The 22549-nt window shown below is 44.8% G+C and overlaps 1 protein-coding gene across 6 annotated transcripts in view; it reads left to right on the top strand.

Moving 5' to 3' along the window:
• The first annotated feature begins 3372 nt into the window (after positions 1 to 3372).
• The window catches only part of GNG12 (G protein subunit gamma 12), a 133891-nt gene continuing 114714 nt past the window's right edge, over positions 3373 to 22549 (top strand). For 3 of the 6 annotated variants that reach the window (XM_088835377.1, XM_088835383.1, XM_088835381.1), the window contains exon 1: positions 3373 to 3494. The gene's annotated coding sequence lies outside the window, so the exon portion shown is untranslated. Of the gene's footprint in view, positions 3523 to 22549 lie in introns of all 6 variants that reach the window. The other 3 variants (XM_088835384.1, XM_088835378.1, XM_088835379.1) reach the window with 3 other exon arrangements.

Below are 22549 nucleotides of genomic sequence, written 5' to 3'. Positions count from 1 at the left end.
CTATGGGATGCAGACCACTAGTGTATTAGACAAGATGATTCTGATAGTCCTTGAATGTGCTGGCTTTTACTGTAATAGTTGTTATCTTAGCTTGGGATCCCCCAGAAACAGACCTGAGATGAGAACTCATGTGAAAATTACTTATTAGTGTTCAGGCCAGCGTCGCTGTCATGCAACCTGTAAAGCGGCACACCAGTGCAATCACATGGGGCCCTGTACTTGGTTTGATAGTCTCTTGCCACCTTCAAACTCTTAATAATTCATGAACATTTAAAAATCTTATGCCAGGCCCTGCAAATTATATAATTTGTCCTGATTAGAATATGTTCCTAGGTGAGGGAGTGAGAAGTAAGTCCCAGAAGGGTAAGAAGGACAAGCAAGAATGTGGCATCAGTCCTATAGAAGTGCGGAGAGAATTTGGCTCAGTCTTGTAGGGAGCCCGGTAGACCCTGGAGATCTACCCTGAAATCATCCCAACTGAGGGCAAAGGAACTGGAGTATTTATACAGCCATAGTCCTTAGTCACTGTTTAAAGGCTGAGGCAGGGATAGAGGGAACATTAATTCCCAGGTACTTTCAGCTGTTCTGTGAACTGGCCAAGTAAATCTTACAGCTGAGGATGGTGTTTTGACAACGAGACGCACGTGCCAGGCACGGGTGATGGGAATGAACCCACACCTGGAGCCAGCGTGCACGAAACTGGAGAAGGATCAGAGGGGATATGGGGGAGCATTCACAGCAACTGCTGGAGTTAAGCATATACCTTGTGATCCAAAGTGAGAGACTGATGCTAGTTTACCATTGTCATGATTTCACTGGTAAAATTACTAACCACAAGCATCATATATGCAAGAAATCACAAAAGTAAGTCAATCAAAAATATAAATTTTAAAAATCATACAGGAGGTACAGCAATATGTAGATGAAATGTGAACGACTGAAGTTTAGACACAGCAGAGCGAAAAGAACCCTGGCTAAAGAGGGGTCACAGGTAAAAGCATGAAGTCTGGAGCCAGACTCTTCGAGTGGAATTCTGATCTTGCCACTTTGGGATCGCATTGCTTCACCTCCCTGAGCCTACCTGCTAGGGTGGTTAGAAGGATTAATAGAGTTAATATATGTAAAGCACTTAAAGCAACATCTGCTGTGAAAGCGTTAGCTCTTATTATTCGTGCCTTGCTCCTGCCTAGATCAGTGCCTCTCAAACAATCTGTGGGATTTTATTTTCAATCTGTTGCGGCTGATGCTTTTATTCAACATGATAAATACAAAATGGATAATGAGAAAAAGAAAGAGACATACAGAATACAAGGCCATATTTTTAGTTATTAAGTTCAACAGGCAGGAAAATTACTCAGATTGCTATATAAGTTTTTACATGTTCACCTTCAGTTTCTATGCTTATCCCATCGCAGATGGGTAATAGTTCCCAGACGGTCACTGTTCTATGGACCACACTTTGAATAACACTAAATTAGAAAAGCTTCAATAATTCAAAAGCTTCTTGGCACCTCAGTTTCCAGATGAGATTACATACATGAAAGCATTGACTAAACTCTAAAGTGCTCCAGAAATGGAAATTATTGGTAGGGCTTTAGGAGCTGATTCTGTAGTCTGTGGCCAGAAGATACAGTGTATGATGGTCTTAGTCCCAGTTGGTATTAGGCTGTTCTGTTCAGCATATATCCTTGGAACTGTCAGTATCTGTGAATCAGTCAAACAATTCCTACCACTGGACAAAGCAAGGAATACTGAGCTCCCCTAGCAGGCTGTGGCTTGCATCCCAACAACCACTGCCATCCACAGGTTGCAAGAACCACAGTCCCGGGACAAGGCATCCAACCACTGATTTCCTATACCCATAGCCCCTTTTCTGCAGCCCAGTGGAAGATTTCACCAAGAATGGTACTTGAGTAGGGGTCAGAAGGGAAAAATGAAAGGCAGTGTCCTCCCTCCTGTACCTGGCTTCTTACTTCCCTAGGCCTTATTCCTCTTCAGCGGGTGAAGCTCAACACACAGGCGTCTTTCACCAATGATTTAAGACTCCACTTCAAGTATGGACTCGACCCACACTGGTTCTAAGTGTCCTCCCTTGGCCTCCTCTCCTCTTTCTACACCCTGTCAAACAAGAAAGCTGATTCCTAGGAGCAGGAAGAAGTCTGCTGGGTAGCAAGATTTCTGCACATCCCTCTTTTTCACGCTTTCAGGACTTTTTGAGGGTGAGTCTGCGTCTGAATCATCCAGTCACCTTTGTTGAAATGCTGGGCACATACAGGTGGTCAGTGAACGTTCGTTGAATGACTGTGTATAGGAATAGTCTGAAGTTCGTGGAAATAGAAGTGGCTTTTCAAACTACGTCACCCTGAGTCCCTCCAGAAAAGACTAACCAAATCTAATTAATTCAATTAATAAGCAGAATTCTCTTGAGAGTCCCTTAGACTGCAAGGAGATCCAACCAGTCTATTCTAAAGGAGATTAATCCTGGGTGTTCATTGGAAGGACTGATGCTAAAGCTGAAACTGCAATACTTTGGCCACCTCATGTGACGAGTTGACTCACTGGAAAAAGACTCTGATGCTGGGAAGGATTGGGGGCAGTAGAAGAAGGGGACGGCAGAGATTGAGATGGCTGGATGGCATCACCAACTCGATGGACATGAGTTTGAGTGCACTCCGGGAGTTGGTGATGGACAGGGAGGCATGGCCTGCTGTGATTCATGGGGTCGGGGAGAGTCGGACACGACTGAGCGACTGAACTGAACTGAACTGAAGCAGAATTCTGCCAGGTAGGAGGCATTCGGAAACACAAATCTCATGGCAAGAGATGAAGGGGAAGCTCATGATGGGTGGATGTACTTCAAATTTAACAACCAGCAGTTATAGCTCCATTTTCTGGGAAGCAAAATCTCTCGGTGGCCCCAGGGCCCTTTAAATTTTACCGTGACTGTTTTCTTAAGAAATTCCTGGAGCAGAGCCTAACTTTTATGTAGGGGGTTGGCATATTCGTGGCCTAAGGGACGGTTGGCAGAAGGGATGCCTAGAGTTCGCAAGGGAAGGAAACTGCTGAGGAGTCAAGAGCAGCCCTGTGGAGGGTCTCTGAGTGGGGGACCCGAGAGTCCTTGAACTTCCAAAGCTTCGGGGAATTCGAGGAAGGGACCCTGAGGGGGTGGCCAAGGCTGCCAGATGTCTGCTGGGCTTCAACGCTGCCGACTTTTCTCCTCTGCCGGCCCAGGCTCGACCCGGGTTCAGCAGCCAGACCAGGGAACAGCCAGGGCATCTGGGCAGGAGGGAGGCGGGCCGGCCGGGAGGAAGGAGTCCTGGGCCGCCGCCGCCGCCCCGCCCGTCGGGCTGTCCGCCCCGCCTACCCCGAGCGAGGCGGAGCCGGCCCCCGCCGGGAGGAGCAGGAGGAGGAGGAGAGGTCGGAGTCGTCTCCAGGAGCCCTTAGAGACCGAGTCCCCGGCAGCGGCGGTGGCGGCAGGGGCAGCGCACCGGCAGGCGAGTGAGCACCGAGCGGCGGGCGCAGGTGGCCAGTCCGGTCCCCGAGGGGACCGGGGCGCAGCGCGGGGCGTCGGCCGACCAGTTTGGGAGCCGCCTTCCAGTTCCTGGTGCTGGGAAGCGAGATGGAGGGAGGGAACGGAGAAAGGAAGGAAGGAGGGAAGAGTGTCCCGGAGGGCGGGGACTGGTCGGGGCACTGGGCGCCGGAGACCGCGATGGGGGTGGAGGGTAAGGGACGCCGAGACCCGGAGACGGACGGCGCGCTCGCCCTCGACGGGCGGCGGCCAGATGGCCCGGGAAGCCGGAGGTCCTGCGGGGCTAGGTCCGGGGACGCGGTCCCGGGGATGAGGGCTGAAGCAGGAGGAGAGGTCTCCCCGCTCGCTGGCTCCGCGGCCGGCCCGCAGCCGTGCGCCCCGCGCCAGGTTGGGGCTGGAAGGCTCCGGGGTTCCCCGCTAGCTCCCGCTGCGGTGGTGCCAGGTTTGGGAGGCGGGCAGGCGGCTGGGGGAGACCGGGGCGCCACGCCCCTCTTTCCTACTTTCTTCCGCTCTTTCCGGGGACTAGGCGGCGAGTGTACGGTCCTGGAACCCGCTAGGCGCCGGGGGTCTGGCGGGGAGATAGCACGGGTCACCGAGAGGACTCCAATCACACATCCCGCGAGGGACCCCGGAGCAGTGGGTGGCCAGGAGACTGTATTTGCAGGTGGTATGAGGAAGTCAGGACTCGGACGTGAGTCTTGAGTGATTTTTTTAAAAGTGTTGCCCCCGACACTTACTGCGTGGGTCAGAGTGACTCCCCACCCCTCTTTTTAATTTTAACTAGGGCATATCAATTAAAGCTAATTTTAAAATGCTGCGGCTGAATTCGCCCGACACCCGCTTGTCCCTCGCCTTCTGTTTGTGTCTTGTAAACTTAAACCATTCATAACTTTCGAAAAGGACCTCGTGATTCTCGTTAAATCCCCGCCGTGGAGTGAAACTTTGGACAACTAGAAATCCGAGTGAAGGAACTGCCGAGGCCTGTCATCTTGTGGTCACCCCCTATCCGGACGAGGTTGTATACAAACAAGCGCACAGTGAAGGAAATGGCCAAAAACCGGCGAGAAGGGAGGTCCCCTGCGCCCACGTGTCAGGGCACGTTTAATGGCTGCTCCGAGTGGAAACCAACCGGAATATTAGACCTTGTGGAGTCGGGCAAACTTCACATGATTAGTTTCCTTCCCATCAGTTGTTTCCTGTCCCCCCGGCGGCCCCCCTCCCCCGGTCTTTGCAGACTCTGTTTATATTTCCTGGGGCTGCTGTAGCTTCGTCTGAGTAGGTTGTCTATAAGGAATCTTTTGGACGTTGTCAGAGACGGGAACTGTGTACGTGTGTTCTCTGCTTTAAAAGCGGAGTTTGGCTTTGTTTCTAAAGTGCTCGTCACCACACTGCACCATTGCTGGTGCGTCTTAGCCCTGCGTGTAAATTATCGCAGGATGGCGGCCCTCACCTAGGAGAACCAGGAAGGCAGGCAGCGCTAGAATGACGGGGTTGAGTTTAACTGTTGCCAAAACAGTCACATTCAAGTAAGGAACTGTTTTGATTCTTAAAAAAAAAAAAAAAAACCCAAAGTGTATGTGTCAGCAAGCCCTTTTTTCAATAAACAAACTTATGATTTACACATACATGATTTTTGAAAGTAATCAAACGTTTTACGGAGACTTCAGTGATAAGAGGACTTTGGGATCGATCACTCAGTTTCTTTGCCTTCTCTAACAGTTAATTAGCACCATAAAACTCTGGTTTAAGTCCAAAAAATGCCAAACAGTGTAAGGACTGCTCCTTTAGGCCTTATGAGAAAAAAAAAAAGCTGTCATATTTTTACTGTTTTTAACCCAGGTAATTCAGGAAGATGATGAATGCAGACAGAATTTAGATTTGTCTAGAAATACATTAAGATGTTGGTCTGTGTTTCACAAGAAACCAAAAAGATTAATACTATAAAAATTTTCAATGTAGCAGGCTCCAGTCTCATTTGAAAGCTTAGCTCTCTAACAGTGAGATTTGCAGTGTTAGGCTTATGTTGTCACTTGTTGAAGGACATGGGTGATTTGTCCAGTTGTGAGAGCAGAAAGCTGCATAGTCAAAACACTTGAAGAAATGGCTAGCAAATATCAGATTAATTTTGTTTTTTTTATGTTAAAAACCTCTCACGGGGGGAAAAAAGTCAGATTTGGAATTATGTCATTTATTTTGTTGGATTCGTGTTGGGTGTTTTTTTAAGTTTATATGTTAGCTTAAGCTTAATTTAGGGAGGCAAGTAGTGGAAGTCAAGTTTTTCTGGAGTCTGATTTGGCAAAGAGGCAGCTTAACAGTGGTTTGAGGTATGGTTTCAGTGCTGGACAGATGTGGATGGGAATATCAGTTACTTAACCATTTTCACTCTGATTTGTAAAATGAGAATGAGTGTGGTCCCAGTCTCAAGGGTTTTAATGAAAGTATGTGAAACAATCTTTGGAGAACACTGCACCTAATACATAGATAATATTCAAGATTATTAGATATTTTATCGACTGACTCTAGCAGCCAGTCATCAGAAAAAGTGAAATATGGCAGTCTGAACCTTCTGGAAACATAGATAGAGACATAAAATAAAGAAGGCATCTGATTTTATAGATAGATATCAATAGATAGACAACTAGAGCTTCTGGAAATAATAGAGCAATTAAATTCCAAAGAAGTTGCCTGGTTTTATAGATATGTAGAGCTAGATATCTGTCTAGTCAACTATCTGTCTAAATATCTGAAATATTTGTATACATGTATGTGTCATATATTTTCAGCAGCAGTATGAATACTTATGATTACTGGAGTTAACAGTTTTAATGTGCTTTTAGTGTGAAGTTATTTATAGTCGTATAATATTTTTAGAGCCAGGCAATCAGAAACATTCCATTAATCATATTTTAAATTTAAAGAGAACTTTATATTTAAAAAGCTATGCTTATTAACCCTGGATAGGCTATAAACAGAAATGTGTATCTTTTACCTAGTATAATTTTTCATTAAAGTATGAAAAAAATGTGACCCAGGGTATCCAGTTATTTTTCATGTACTGATGTCCAGTGCTAACAGATAAGCCATAAGAAGTGTTTCGGAATAATTAGCAGCACTATTTAACAGTAAAAGAGAAACCCTGTTGGAAATTTATGGATTTATCTTCTTAAGAGATGTTTGAAATTTGGGTTTACATGCAGACCCAGTTCGTAAATGTTTTATAAAAGCATTGTGACTGATGGTAAATTTTTGTGAGACTGGGTGTCCAGTTAATTCAGGGAATCTACTCATCACATCACTGACTCATTTGCAGAATTTTAGAAAAATGTTTCCATCTTTAAAACAAACCCTTTTAAGCGCCTGTTGTTTTCTTAATGCACATCAGGTGCTTAGAATTGGGCTGATTGGAATCGCAGCTTGCGCCACAGATGACTTTTCATTTTACTAATTGTTCCATAGGGACTCAGAGATCATGCTTATAATATTTTTAAATAACCATAAGGGGTACAGCATTATTATGAATCATTTCTTGCCTATGACATTATACTCTGAAGCAGCGGAGGACTTGATTGAATAAATTATTGATTCCTTTCACTCTTAGAACATTAACGCACAGAGATGGATTCCAGGCTCATACTTCTAGGTGTGTAGCATGTGGGCAAGTTCCTTAATACCCTCTGTGCTTCAGTGAGATGCTGGGAGGGATAAGTGAGTTTCTCTCTGTAAAGCACAGTGCCTAACATAGTCTATGCTCAATAAATATTAGCATTAAATTATTACTTACTAAGATTTTCTACATGTTATGAACATGCATTGTTTTTACAACAGGACAACAACCATATGAAATTTTAATGTTTCCCCTGAATCTAAAAAGGCTCAATAATTGATAAAGTCCTATCAAGCAGTGTTCAAGAGGAGAATACCATCAGGCAATTGTCATTGTGTCTTAATCATGAAATGGATTGCAGTGTTGATTTGCTCAACAAATTAATTCTCTTGGATCGCAATCCCATTTTCCTTTCTTATTCAGTTCAGTCGCTCAGTTATGTCCAACTCTTTGCGACCCCGTGAATCACAGCACGCCAGGCCTCCCTGTCCATCACCAACTCCCGGAGTTCACTCAGACTCATGTCCATCGAGTCGGTGATGCCATCCAGCCATCTCATTCTCTGTCGTCCCCGTCTCCTCCCATCCCCAATCCCTCCTAGCATCATACTCTTTTCCAGTGAGTCAACTCGTCGCATGAGGTGGCCTTTCTTATTAGATACTTGAAAAAAAAAAATCCGTGATCCATAAAGTCCACCGTAGGATAAGTTAGTAGCAGAAGGGCAGTGTGCCCTTATAGTGCATTATTACAATTACAACTGATTTTTTTAAAAGTTTAACTATGCATAGAAAACAAAGTACAAATGGATGGTGGAATTGGGGTACATCTCCCCATATTTTCTCCAGTGAGCATGTATAGAAAATAAATAATAGTCTATTTGTGTAACAATCAGTAAAACCTGATTAGCTGTAAATAGCAGGATTTGGGATTTGTTTAGGAAAAAAACACCAGCTTGCATAAGCAATTGAAGGTTCTGGACTTACATGTGAGAATTATTTAGCAGTAAGAGAGACCCTTTTGGACGTTTGTAGTAGGTTTATCTTCTTAAAAGATGTTTGAACTTCGGGTTTGCATGCAGACTCACTGAACAGCCAACCCTGACTTTATGGAAACTGTCACTTCCCAGATCTGTTACGTCCCAGCCCTGACTGGAGGAGTTGTGTGCATATGGCCCCTGCTGCATGTCAGAGGCCTCCAAGATGGTCACAAGGGAGACATACTGCACTTAGTTTAATGGGAAAGGTCAATAGGTAAAAAAATATATATGGCACAATTGTGGGACTCCTTTGACGGAGCTGTTCTACATCCTAAGCCCAAGTCTGATTCCTTTATGATCTTGCGTAGTCCTCACAGCAGCACAGGTGAGGAAGCTGAGGCTCCCTCGGCGGCAAGATGAGATTGTGACCTGGAGTTGTTCTGACTGCACATCCCATGCGCTAAGGCACTCTGCAGCCACTTCATTGGAGGTGCATCCAGCTAAAAGTGGGGTGGGGGGAAGAGGGCTTTATGGAGGAAGTATTGTTTAGAAGCTATAAATCAAACCAAGAGAAACAGGAGGAGAGGGCTTATGTTGGAGGTGAGATGACCCGCCTGAGGAGTATTACCAGCGCCTTGCCAGTGGGCTCACCGCCTCTGCAGCCATAGAAGTTGAAGCTTCCACAGTTGCCTCAGAGATGCAGCAGACCTGAAGGAGTCTGTATAGTTGTCCTTTCCCATCCCTGGACTCCCAGAGAGGACCTTGAGAGGAAGTGGGGGCACTGGCCACATGTCCTACTCTAGAACAAGCTCACACTAGCAAGTCCTGTCTCCCCACTTCTCTCTGGAGAATATAGGAAAGAGCATTGAACCAGGTGGCTTGGACACGGGGCAGAGGGTGGAGGTGATTTGACCGAAGGTTGCTTCTAGATGGATTATTCCATTTAATCCCAAGTCTCTTGAAAATCATTTCTAGTGTCACTTAAATGTCTGGTTTATTGTGTCAGGCTTTATTGGGTGTCGTAAAACTGCTTAGCTAGGAGTGTCTGGTTGCCATCCTCTGACAAGGAGGGTTTTTGTCTTCTTTTAATGGGTCTGCATTTCAGAAGATTACTGTATAATAAAAACCAAGGTGTTGTAGACTGTTAAGACTTTTGATATTTTCAACTCTGCTGGAGAATTAGTAGTTCAAAGAAGAATTTCTTTTAGGTCTGCTTTAGTGAATCAGTTGCTAAGTATCTTTTGTCATTTTTCATGTGCGTTTATTGTATGCAGGTGACTTTGGGGCCAGCAGGTCTTATATTTCCTTTGCTTTCTTACAGAATAGACTACCATTCCCCTTGCAGTCAATGTCATGTAACTGACATAGCATCCCCTTGGTTGACTGAGGAGAGGAGCTTCAGCTCTGATTTAACTGGGGTTGGTGTCATCACAAGTGCTCCCTGGAGAGGGCTCTGAGTCAGTGATCGTTGCCGCACTCACCTACCAGATACAGAGAACTGCCTTCATTCCCAACGGCTGTGTGCAAACCCTCGTGAGCCCATGGGGGAGGAATCTTAACTTTACCCATGTAGAATAACCAGGCTCTCATTTAGCTGCAGATGCTACGTCCTTTCCTTGTGGCTTAGCAGTAAAGACTGCCTGCAATGCAGCAGATACAGGTTCAATCCATAGGTTGGGAAGATCCCTTGGAGGAGGAAATTGCTACCCACTCCAGTACTCTCACCTGGAGAATCCCATGGAAAAAGGAGCCTGGCGAGCTACAGTCCATAGTGTCTCAAAGAGTCAGATTCAACTGAGTGGCTGAGCACACAAAAGGTTCTGAACTCTGGACATTAACACTTCAGCCCGCCCACTGGAGCCCTTTGACTTAAGATCCCAAGCTTTCAGTGACTGTAAATTTTGTCTGCTTTTCCAAGAGAAATTACTGCAGTTTAGCCCTCATCATGAACAAAAGAAATTTAAGGATGGAAAGAGGGATCAAAATCCAAAAACTTCTTTTACCTTATTGAGACATCATGAGAGTTTTATTGATATGAAACCATCATGCCAGGTTTATTCAGCCAGAACCTCAAATTGGCAAAGTGTTGAGAGCCGCAGACTTGGTGCCTGTCCTGTACCTAAGCCACCCAGACTTTTGCACTATTAGACCGTTGCCTGTACATTAGACTGTGAGGCTTCTTGTGGGTATGTAAGGTCACAGTCAGCTGCTCAGATGAGTTGTCAGGGGAAGGTTGAATGTCTCGCCAAGGAGCAGAAGAGTTGAATTGTGACTTCTTGACAGGGCGGCTTTGGACAATAGATTGTTCACTGCACAGGAGTAGCTGGTCAAGGAAGTGAAGTTGGGCCTCAGATCTCCTCCAAAAGCCATGTGTCCTGGGCTGGAATTGCTTCTGTCAGGAGGAGGGGATGCTTCTTTATGACTCTGTCGAGCCTGCAAGACTGGGTCCACTTGGAGGGCTGGCTTTTTCCTAATTCACACAAAGACACAATATGATGAGCAGGCAGAGTCTGGCACATAGTAGGTACTTATTGAATGCCACTGGAATGAATGAATAAAACCACATTCTCTGCACGCAGTGAAGTAGATGAGCGAATGTTCTTTTTAATCAAAGGTAAAATTGATAGTATCTACTGGGAATTGCACATTCAGTGGTGCATATTCCCTCTGACAGGCTGCTGCTTCGGTTCATCATTTCCTAAGGGGCAGGTAAAACCCAGCACTTGAGACCAGCACTTGAAACAACACTGACATTGTTTACTGTGAGTTGAACACCAACAAACAGGCTTGCTCAGCATTGCCCAATACCTGCAGTGGTGTCTCCTGAGAACAGACAGAGGGATCTGTGGTATTATTGACCAGCCATGGGCTCTCCTCTTGGGGACAGGATGCAAAGGACAGTGACTGCGGGAGTCTTGGGAATTTACCTCTGAGCAGCTGCTGCTTGCATAGAAAGACTTTTCTGGTTTCGAGTGAGAAGTGGGGAGGTTTGTTGCTAATGCCACCAATAACTGAGAAAAGGGGTTTGTCTGTGTCCCTCACAATGCCAGCTGGTGCTGCTTGCATGCTTTCTCTTTTAAGTTGACCCTTTAGAAGCAGACTGTCAGAGTTACCTTCCTCTTGGCTCCTCTCCTGAGAGGTAATCTGCACAGCAGGTAGGGTCAGCCACATGTAGTGGGTCAGACTGCTAAGGCAGTGGTTCGAAGGATAGAGGTGCTGACTTGCACTTAGGACCTTGGCCTTCTGCTGTTTTTATGGACTGGCTGCACCTTTTGAAAAGTGCCCACAGGTGCAGAAACGTGAATGCCTTTCACATTTCATCTGGTTAAATTCAGCTTTCTTCAGGCAAGCTCTGATTCTCAAAACAAGGAATCACAGGAAGTAACAGTTCCTAAGAAGGATTCCCCACAGAATCTCTTGAGAGAGCAGATTTAACCTGTTGCATTTACAGTATGACTTGATTTTATAAAACTCCAGGAATCTCAACTTTTCAGGAATATCTCTCTGTTGAATTAGGCAGAATCTTCCGACACATGTTTTGCCCTCTTTTTCAACATAAATATTTAATGAGCAGCATGCTTCAGCCATTACTGTCCAAATCCAGAAAGCAAATAAATGCACCTGGCGTGCTGCCTGAAAGGGAATCCTCACATTTCTGCCTTTACCTCTCTTGCCTCCAGGTCTCTGACTTCCTCCTGCTGTCATAAATGTCATGTGGCTCAGGGACAGCCACACCCCACAGTGACATCACACAGGGCAGAGACCAACCTCTCCGTGCACACCTTCTGAACCCTGGACTCAGATTCCTCTGATTTACTAATGCCGACGTGAGAATTCACCTGCCTCAACCTGCATTTCCCAGACCTCAGATGGCTCCTCAGCTTTGTGTCTTCCATGCTGGGCTTGTTCTAGTCTTCACGCTCCTGTGAAAAACTGCCTTAGACAACTTCTCCATTTTTAAAAAATTGGTCATGTATATACAGTGTGCACACGTGTGCTCAGTTCTATCTGACTGAGTCCTATCCTTTGCCATCCCATGTACTTCAGCAAGGTTTTTATAGGGTACCCCCCAAAGCTCACAATCATATAGAAAGGTAAACACTGAGAAATCTTGCTCTTATCCAAGCCTTTACCGCACTCTCTACCGGTTGCAACTTGTAAATATAAGCAAATATATACACAAATACACACACACACATATACATATCCTCATTTGCTCATATATATAAATGAGCATATATATCCTTATATAAATGTTTTTCCCTTCTTTCACGAAAGGTGGTATATTTATATATATATTGTTCTGTGTCTTGCTTTTTAAAATTAGTCTGTCCTGGAGATCTCTGTCAGCACAATTGTTTTTCATTGTGAGGATGGACCACAGTTTATTCAACCAGTCCCCTACGACTAGACCTTTGAATTGTTCCCAGTCTGTCGCTAATACACACAGCGTTGCAGCAGATCAAGGTGTCATTTTGCTTTTGTGCAGGTGAACCTAGAGAATTGATTCCTGGGAACAGGCCTGCTGAATCACGGGGCCTATCGTCCCCTCGGGAAGGCTTGCCTCATTTCACCCTGTTGCGGCCATGCGTTAGACGGCCTGCTTTCCCACAGCCCCACCAGCACGGAGGGTGTCAGCTCTTTTTATCTTTGCTAGTCTCAGTGGTGAGAAATGGTAATTAGGGTCAGTTACATTTTTCGAATTGTGAACGGGTGAGAGGATTGGAGTCATTTGTACGTGTTCTCCCATGGGCAGTCCAGGCCTGCCAGTCCCCCTGTGGGCATATGTTGACCTTTCCTCCTGAAGCAAGCCTCTTGCCTACATCACTGTCAGAATCTCTTAAATACAGACTCAGGAATGTGATAGCTCTTGGGGGCCTAAGGGGAAAGTGGGCTGCCAAATTGTCAGTGCAAAATCGAGAGAAGTGGAAAGTAGGGTTTTATGCCAGTTGCTAATGTCTGATTTATAAATAGTTTTCAGCTAATGGTATTATTAAACTGGGACTTCTCCAAAACCATTATGAAGATGACCTTCTAGTCTAGAATTTCTCACTCTCAAACAAATACAAGAGAGATTGAGAATATATAAATTTCAGTGGCATTTTCTGCAAAATCTTCTTAGAAATCTAGATTTTTCCTTTCACATGCATCTCCTGAAAGCTTATACATGCTACTTTTTGTGTGTATCTGCTGAATAGGCCTCCTGTTCACCCTTTGATTTCACCATCAGAGAGCTGTCTACTCTTATTTCCAGGGTGAAAGAAAAAAGGCAAGTCAAAGTACAAGGTAAGAATACCAGCCAGAGTTCAGGGTTCGATGAAGGGCATGAGGTTAGAGTTACAGTGAAGCATCTTTCTTTTTGAAATGTTCTTTCAGTTAGCTCTTGGGATCCTCTTTTAATATGAAATTAATTTCCGTCTTTTAAAAAATGAAATCCATCAAAAGAGAGAAAATCTTTGGTTGAGTGAAAAGGTGACTGTGTGTGGTTTATTTTTATTTTTAATTTCTTTTTTGCTTTTAGAAATTCACATGAGGCAGACTGGTGTAAAGCTAGCTTCCATCTCCATCAACAAAAGGCAAAGCAAAACAGAACAAGAAAATCCCACCACCACAACAGTCTCTTCCTTCTCAGAATTCCCACATTTAACAGAGGCCCATGAAAGTTCTACAAAGGAGGGTCTGGTTTTCCAAGCCCAGTGCTCTCTTCTGAGCTCCTAAATGTATGGATTGTTACCTTGTGAAGATGGTATTTCAGCACTCTGGATGCTTTGTTTTCCTTCCGGTGCTCCTGCCTTTGTAGTGTTGACCTCACTGCAGCGTCAGCTCTCGCAAAATAGGCGGCTGATCTAGCTGAGGATCTGGAAGGGTACCTGGTACCTTAGGATGCTCCACTAATGGATGAATGAATGCTGCTGAGGGTGGGTGCCTTCTGGACCCGATTGGGTCTTTGTGATCAGCCGTGTTAGGGATCCCATGTTGGACACAGCCCTGGGGTGGAGGTCATGTTAGCCCTTCCTTGGCCTTTTGGCATGATGCTCCAGCCCCTGTGCAGTCTATGGCAGTATGCATGATGGTTTACAGCTCGAGCCTTCAATCTGATTTACCTGGGCATGTCACCTGACCTCAAAGAGCCTGTTTTCCCATTTTCAAAACAAAGATAATGATACCATATTTCAACAAATCTAAGAAGTTACCCATTATGCCATTGAACTATAGCTATACTATCAGCTATAACACACATCAACCCTAAGAATGTATTTGTTTTCTCTGGCTGCCATTGCAGATTACCATAAATTTAGCCGCTTAAAGCAGCACATATGTATTATCTCACAGTTCCAAAGTCATCATAGGTTTGGCTCATTATTGTGCCCTGGATTTTACAAGTCAGAAATCTTACAAGGAGGCTCTGAGAAGAATCCATTTGCAGAGTTGTTCAGGTTGGTAGAAGTCAGTTCCTTGCAGTTGTAGGACTGAGGTTCCTACCTCCTGGCTGGCTGTCAGAGGGGGAAGCCACCCTTAGCTCTTAGAGACTTATCTTTGGTTCTTGCATTGGACCCTGTGTCTCAGAGGCAAGAATAGCATGATGAATCCTTCTCATCCCTGGAATCTCTCTAAGGTCTCCTCCGCTCTGCCTCCATCAGAAAAAGTTCTCTGCTTTTAGGGTTCATTTGATTCAGTTGGGCCCATCTGAACTATCGAGGCTCCTGTCCCTTAATTATATCTGCAAAGTTCTTTTTGCTGTGAGATATAGTCATAGGTTTCAGGGATTAGGGCAAGATCATCTTTGAGGGGCCATTCTGACTACCACAGTCACCCTAGTATCAGAGATGTTAAAATGTGAACAGAACATGTTTCTTAGAATTGACTAAATACTGTCTTTGGCTTAAAAGAGCTACTGAATGTATAGAAAGCATTCAGGGGGTCGATGGTAAGTGCTCAGGTATTAACTACTATTATTATAATTAATATTATGATTATAGTGCTCAAATAATGCCCATCATCTTTAATTTCAATTGAAGTTACTCTAAGAGTTAAATGCATTTGGCAAACCCTAATTGAGAGAGTGTAGGGTGCCGGCAGTTATTTCTATGACAGTGATGGTGATAGTCACCCCTTGAGTGACTCCTGTGTGCTGACATGTGCTGGGACCTTTCACGGGCCTTGAGTAGCCCTCTGAGGTAGGCAATACTGGCTCTGTTTATAAGCAGGGAAACGGGCTCAGGGGCTTGAATGTCACTTTAGAGCTCAGCAGTAAGTGGCTTCTTACTTTGAATCCACGGCTATCTGGCTTTGCAGGCTATGCTCTTCATGGCACCATATTACCTGTTCTGATGCCCACCAGGTGTGTGAGCTGGAGGGGGTGGCCTCCTGGAAGGAGAAGGAACACGGGAGAAGAGACGTCGCCTTGTGATGTATCTCTCTTGCACTCAGATGTTTCTTTGCTGTTAACTGTTTAATTCATCAAAGGTAAAGATCCTGTCTCTCTGTCCTATTTTCAGTTTTCAGTAAACACAAAAATGATCTTTTTTCATTCACAAGGCATTTATACCTACTCTGTGAGGATACAGCTATGAACAATACTGTGATTTATAAGGAGAAATATATATACAATCTTTGTATACTTCCTATCACAGAACTCCTAAAACCTTTGAAATTTCCTAAATGATGAGAGCAATAAAAGTGTCTTTTGCTCTGTTATTGAGGTGACTTTGGGACCACACCTAAGGTTGGGGGCTGTTTGTCTAGAGAATAAACCATGTGATTAGAAGGGTGGAACTTTTGACCCCCACCTCTTAGACCTCCAGGGAGGAAAGAGGGACTGAAGGCTGAATCAGTCACCCAAAACCAATGATTTAAGCGATCATGCCTATGTAACGAGGCCTCCATAAAAACTCAAAAGGACAGGGTTAGGAAGGCTTCGGGTTGGTGAACACGTGGAGATGTGTGGGGTTAAGCTGTTCTTGCTAAGGGGGTATGGAAGCTCCATGCCCTTCCCCCACACCTTTCCCTCTGCATCTCTTCCATTTGGCTGTTCCTGAGTCATATCCTTTTATAATAAACTTTGTGATCTAGTAGGTAAAAAGTTCTATGACTCCGCTCTGAATCTGTGGAATCCGATGCTATCTCCAGATAGTGACAGAATTGAGTTGAACTGTACTATACTCCGCTTGCGGCAGTGATTGCTGGGCTATGTGGAAGCCTCTGCCACAAATTGGGATTAGTGACCAGAACACTTGTATATACTGTGTGCGACTTTCAAAGCTAGGAAAGTTAGCATTGGGGAATTTCTACTTTTTAAACTATTTTAAGTGTAACTGGGGCACAGAGGAGGGGAGAAGAGAAAGAGAGTGGTTGAGCAGAACTGGAGTAAAATAGTATTGCCCTGAATGCAATAAACTGCTCTTAAGATTTCAACCTCCGGCATTTTCCCAGGACAGCTGCAGACTGTCTTAGGCTCTTCAAATTCAGTTAGGCACCCTTGAAAACCAACCTTATCATCTTGCCCTTAAAACCTGTTTTTCTTTCTGCCTTTTCTGTTAGTGGACATCTCCATCCACCCAGGAAGCTCTGGCCTCTTGAGTCTTCCGAAACCGTTCCTCCTCTCTTCCTTCCTCCAGCTCAGACACCCCGGCCCACACCAAAGCCTGCCACATCCACTTCCTAACTAGCCCACACATCTGGTCTGATCTCTGCTACCCCCGCTGCCTCTCATCTGGATTGTCACCATGGCTTCCTCATTCACCTTTCCTCTCCACACTGCCATCAGGAGGGTTTTTCTAAGACATGGATTTGAATATGCCACTTCCTATCTGGCAGCTCCCCAAAGGCATCACAGGCTAGTAGTTCAGAGTTCCAAGTTCAAGGCTGCCTGTGCTTCTTACAAGCTCTGGAATCTTGAAAGAGTTATTTAGTTGCCCCGTGCCTCAGTTTCCCCATCTCTAAAATGGGTGTAATAATAGTACCAACCTTACAGAGAGGCTGTAGAATTTAAATCAGTTAATATGTGTGGAGCAATTACAACGACCTCCGCCCACAGTTCTTGATTGCTCGACTGGAGCTCACCTTCCCTGCTGATCTGCACCTCATCCTCCCACCCTATCAGTTTCACGCCAGGCTTGCTCTGCAATAGACTCTTGGCTAATGATCAGACACTAGGTGAGTACCCACACAGACAGCATACATTTAGGCCTTTTCATAGCAACTTGGCAGTCATCTTACATCTCTTAAATCTACTGAAAAATTGGACTTGCATTTTGTATTTCATTTTTCTAGCAGTTCTTTTTATTGCATCTTATAAAAAGTATTGGTCTATGATGAATTGGAAATAAAACCAAAAGGCTGATGTTTCACCAAGGATAGTTTGAGAAGTGCTTCTATGTTCCCACACACCCTTTCTAGTTGGTTCATCCTGGCCAGGTTATCCATCGTCACTGTGTAGCCTTAAATCTCTCTGGATTTCTCCACAGCACTTCCTCTGCCCAGAGTTTATTACACATTTACTCAGCACCTAAGTGCTAGGTTTGGGGCTAGAAGAGTGAGTAAGATACTGCCTCTACTCTGAGGAAGTTTCCCTCCAACGTCCCAGTGAATTCTTGCCTGTGTTTTGAAACCTAGGATAATTTTGTTCTTTCTTTCACCCATTAAAAAAAAAATATTAGATATCAACTGTTTATGAGGCTCTTGATAGCATTCTGCTCCTGCCCTTAAGGACTTTCAAGTGGTGGGGGGAACGCGTGAACAGACACGAAACCAATGATGTTTACATTTTCCCTTGTCTGGCTGTCCAGTGGCACTCTTCAGCCAGCTTACTGATGACTGCAGTGAGTCGTGTAGTTTCACCTGCCGTTTCTTCGCCTCCTCTCCAGAACGTATTGTACCTCTTGAAGCAAGTGACAGGTTTTCCTCTTTCTACTGCCAGTGACAGAGTGTTCAAGTCATAGAAGACTCAAAGCATATTTAGAGAATTTTTATTGCATTAAAATTTAGATTTGAGCACTTCTTGTCAAAAAACTTTGTGGAGTCTGGTTATTAAGGACTGAATGTTTATGTCCTCCCTAAACTCATAGGTTGATATCCTAACCCCCAACCCCAGTATGATGATATTAGGAGGTGGGGGCCTTTGAGTGGTGATTAGATCATGAGGGTGGGGCCCTTAGGAAGAGGGTTCGTGAACTTATTATGAAAGAGGCCCCGGAGAGCTGCCCCATCCCTTCCACGGTGAGGGGCACAGTGAGAGACTGGCATTTGTGAACCTGGAAGCAAGCTCTTACCAGACACTGAATCTACTGGAACTTTGACCTTGGACTTCCAACCTCCAGAACTGTAAGAAGTAAATGTTTGTTGTTTAAGCCACCCAGCATATGGCATTTCTCTTATAGCAGCCTCAATGGACTGGTCAAACATTAGCTACTGCTTTGCAGATGGGAAACCTGAGGCTCCTTCTAGAAAGTTTCTGTTACTTGTCCAAGGTCATGGAGCTTGAGAAAAGCAGAGGTGAGATTAGAACACCTCACATCTTTTGTGTCCCTGTTTTGTACCACCTTGTCAAATCCACCCTGTGAGCCGGGGGTCTGGCTGGGTGCTGGCCGGTCTCAGAAGCTCTTGTCATCCAACCAGCCTGTATAAGAATGGCTGAGTAGGCAGGAACCAGGCCTGGAGAGACCTCTAGACACACCTGTCTCCACCTATCTTGCTACAGCTGCCCCAGTAGTATTTACAGGTCACACCCTTGGCAGTGAGCGACCACGTGGAAACCTGGGTTGGAGGTGGAGGACCGAGCAAACCTGTGGGAGGCAGGAGGACCTTTATTAAGAGTGAGTGATTTGTAGCAAAGCTACAGGACTGAGTCAAGGAGGAGCCCAGTAAAGTCAAGAGGCAGGAGAGTTGAGAAAACTCTCGTAAGGCTATCCAAAAGCAGTGAAGCTTTCTTAGACTTCTTTTCCCCTCTAGGAACATCCTGATGCATTTCCCTTCACCCCCTCTATGAAAAGGACACCCTTGACCCTCTGCTGAAGAGTATATTCTGTGCTTTCATCACTTTGATTGGGTTGTAATCTTTATTATGAGGTCAGGGTGCAGTGGTGAATTCTGACCTCAGACTTCTTGAGAAAAGTTTAAAATGTATGACTTCAGACATTCTTTTTTTTTAATCTTTCATTAGAAAAAAAAAAGGAAAATAATTCTCAAAGGGAGTAGGATCTGTGGCTCAGATAGCCTGGAAAGCAGAAGAAACCAAGGGTGTGGTTTGCAAACTTGTCTGCATATTAGGATCAGCTGGGGAGTGATTTTTGACAATCAGGGAGCCCTGGCTGCTTGCAGACCTGTTAAGTCAGCCCCTCAGGCATGGGGCTAAAGGGTGGCCATTCCTGTAAAGCTCCCAGGTGGCTTCAGGGCACAGTCAAGCGTAGGGGGCGGTGCCGGAGGATGGCCTTGCTGCCCAGATTAGCGTCAGGTCTCTGCAGTGCAGGTTGACAGGAGAAATCGTGACTTGGCTGCCAGTGATTCTTACAGATCCTGGCTCATTTCCTTATCTAATTGTGGGGTTGGGAGCAGCCTTTGAGCACAAATCCTCTCTCCGCATCAGCCACAGAGCCCCTTTGAGACACACTGAGCTGTACCATTGAGCTGTCTAATCCAGCTCTTCCCGCTTCTGAATAAATTATTGGTGTATCCTATTAGGTAAAGACAAACAGGAGTGTTCTAGGAGAACGTCACCGTTCCCACCATTCCACCCTCAGTGGAAGAGCACAGCATCTCTGGGTGCAGGAGGGCTTTCAGTCAAGGCTTCTGTCTGACAGATCACGCCACCCGTGGACAGTTTTCTCAAGAAAGCTAAATCCGTTCCACTCTTGTGTCTTCTGAGCATGTTCAACATGTGTTCTTCATGGCCAGATTCATCACGTGGAGCCTAGGAACAAATTAGTGTTTGGGAGGAACATATATAGGCTCTTGACTTTTGATTAGAAATGGATTTAATAATCAGTGTTCATTTTGTTTTATGTCCAGTAGCATCTTTTATTTTTGCCAGGGATTTAGTAAAGGCAAAATTGTGAAATGTGAAATTCACTTTCATGGAAATGATTTGTGGATTTGTTTTGCTGGATACAAGTACAACTTTATTTTTAGAGAGAGGTTGTTTTTGGATTGAATGTCTATTCCACATAGATATCCCCCTTCCCCCTTCAGAACTAGAAGTTTTCTGTATGGTAATGCCTTCCAGAAACATCTGAAAGTGGCAGTCCCTCGTAACTCTTATGGCCACACACCAAATTAAAATGAAATCTCTGGAGTGCCACTATGTTTTGAAACTAACTTTGCTTTTTACAACTTGGATGATGAGGAGAGGGAAGTAACGTTTTTGTGTGCCTGCTCTTGACCAAGTATTACAGCCTTATAAAGGAAGTATAATTAGTTCATTTTATGGAAGAGGAAACCACAACTCAGAAGTTCAGTAACTTGTCCAACTGCACAGATCATGAGGAGCAGAGCCAAGTTCAAATTTGTGTGTCCATCAGACTCCACCATTCTGCCCTCTAGTACTAAAAACAAAAACAGAAAAATGCCCTTAACTCCATAAGAGCTAATTTTCTAGTAGCTTTAAGAGACTTTTCTTTTATCGTTCATAGAAGATTGTCTTGAGAAGCATATAAAACATAAAAACACATAAAGGCATTGTAAAACCCGAGGCTTTAACGGAGTCAACATGGATGGGAGGACAGAAAGTCCAGAGAAGAGAAAGTGGAACTGCTTCCTGGCAGGTACCCTCTTTATAAAGAGCCCAGCAATCACTCATGTGAATTTGTTTTTAAACTGACTCATAACAGCTGCGAAGACTGGAATTATCAGTTCCTAGCTCAATTGTCTTTTTATTATTTGTGACGTGCCCTTGTTAAACACGGCGTTGTAATAGATATGAACAGCCTTGCTGATTGTTAATATGCTTTTGGTTGACGGTAGCATTCGGTAGCATTGAATGCACAAGTTCTGGTTGTTTCACCAGAAAACAATGCTGAGGAAGTTTAGAGTAAATGTTGGAAAAGTGACAGAATTACAGTGTTGGCATTCTCCAGAATTTCTAAACAGGAAAGGCTCAGAACTGGCAGGCTGCGAGGGGTGCGAGGGGACAGATCTGGAAGTTGTGTATGCTAAGCAAGAAGAATTTTTTTTTTGGCTTGGCTTGCATGCTTTTGTAATAGTTTCTAGAGATGTTTTAAAATTTATCCTTGATGAATTGAGACAAGGGTTTACTGTCCATATTGAAAAAAGGGCTTCAGCAATGGCAGAGAGGAGGAGCCTAACTAGGAGGGAGGTTAGTCCCAGCTCTGCCACTTGCTACTGGGTGACCTTGAACAAGTTACCTCACCTTTCAGTGCCTCAGTTTCCTCTCCTGGAAGACGAAGATTATACTGTGTCTTCTTTCTAGGATTATTGTGAAGTGTAAGTTAATACATATAAAGCGCATAGAACTATGCCTGACACTGAGCAATCTAGATGCCCCGTAAATGTTTGCCATTGTTCTTTTAATTAGTTGGGAGTTTAATTAATCTAATTGGAGGGGGCTGATGGAGACAGTTTGGGAGGGGGATGTTAAGATGCCATAGAGCCAGCCTTTTGCGAGTTCTGCCAGAAGAGGTAATTCTGTTCAGCTCGATAATTTGAAGTCCATGTGTTTTATTCTCACAGTGCTCCAAATTTATACTACAATATAGTATAGTGGGAAGATAGTTAAGCTGTTTTTAGGCATGTTATCATTCCAGCTGTACTTTCAAAAAGTGTTAGATGTGGCCTCTGCTGAAACTGTATGGTCATGGGGCAAAGCTATGGTCATGGGGAAGCCATCAAGAGCTCTGTGTACGAGATGTCATTGATCCAGGTGCAGGACAGACGGGCCCTGGGCTTGGGCACTGATTGAGTGGAATCATGTGTTCCTCTGAGAAGCCAGCCCCTCCCCACCTGCTGCTGCTGCTAAGTCGCTTCAATCGTGTCCGACTCTGTGCGACCCCATAGACGGCAACCCACCAGGCTCCGCCGTCCCTGGGATTCTCCAGGCAAGAAAACCTCCCCACCCGCTCCCCTCAAATCAGAGTGAACAGTGTGGTTTTCATTCTGTGGTGAAAGGAATTGTTTTCTGGAGAAATATGCTTTTTTGCTGACTCTAAACACCAGCAAATTTGTCATAGGTCCATGTGAGGTACCCTGGAGGTAGATTGCTGAGTATCTTCAGCAGTCACCCCTGGGGAATGTTTGGAGACACTTGCTCGTGACCATTTCTTCTGTTAACCCTTGAAGTAATTAGAAGGATGCTATTCTCATCCAATGACTGTGTTTCTACAGGAAATAATTAAGTCCAAGTGCATTGTTCTCTTGATCTAATTTGATAAAGGGCCAGCCAGGAGGTCCTAGGGAAGAAGACTGGAGAGAGTCAGGAGCCCACTGTCTT

Source organism: Moschus berezovskii, chromosome 4 (genome assembly GCF_049115385.1).
Source record: "Moschus berezovskii isolate FMDL1 chromosome 4, NW_MosBer_1.0, whole genome shotgun sequence".
In the NCBI taxonomy this organism is placed as follows: domain Eukaryota; kingdom Metazoa; phylum Chordata; class Mammalia; order Artiodactyla; family Moschidae; genus Moschus; species Moschus berezovskii.
This window is presented reverse-complemented; position numbering and strand designations above follow the sequence as displayed.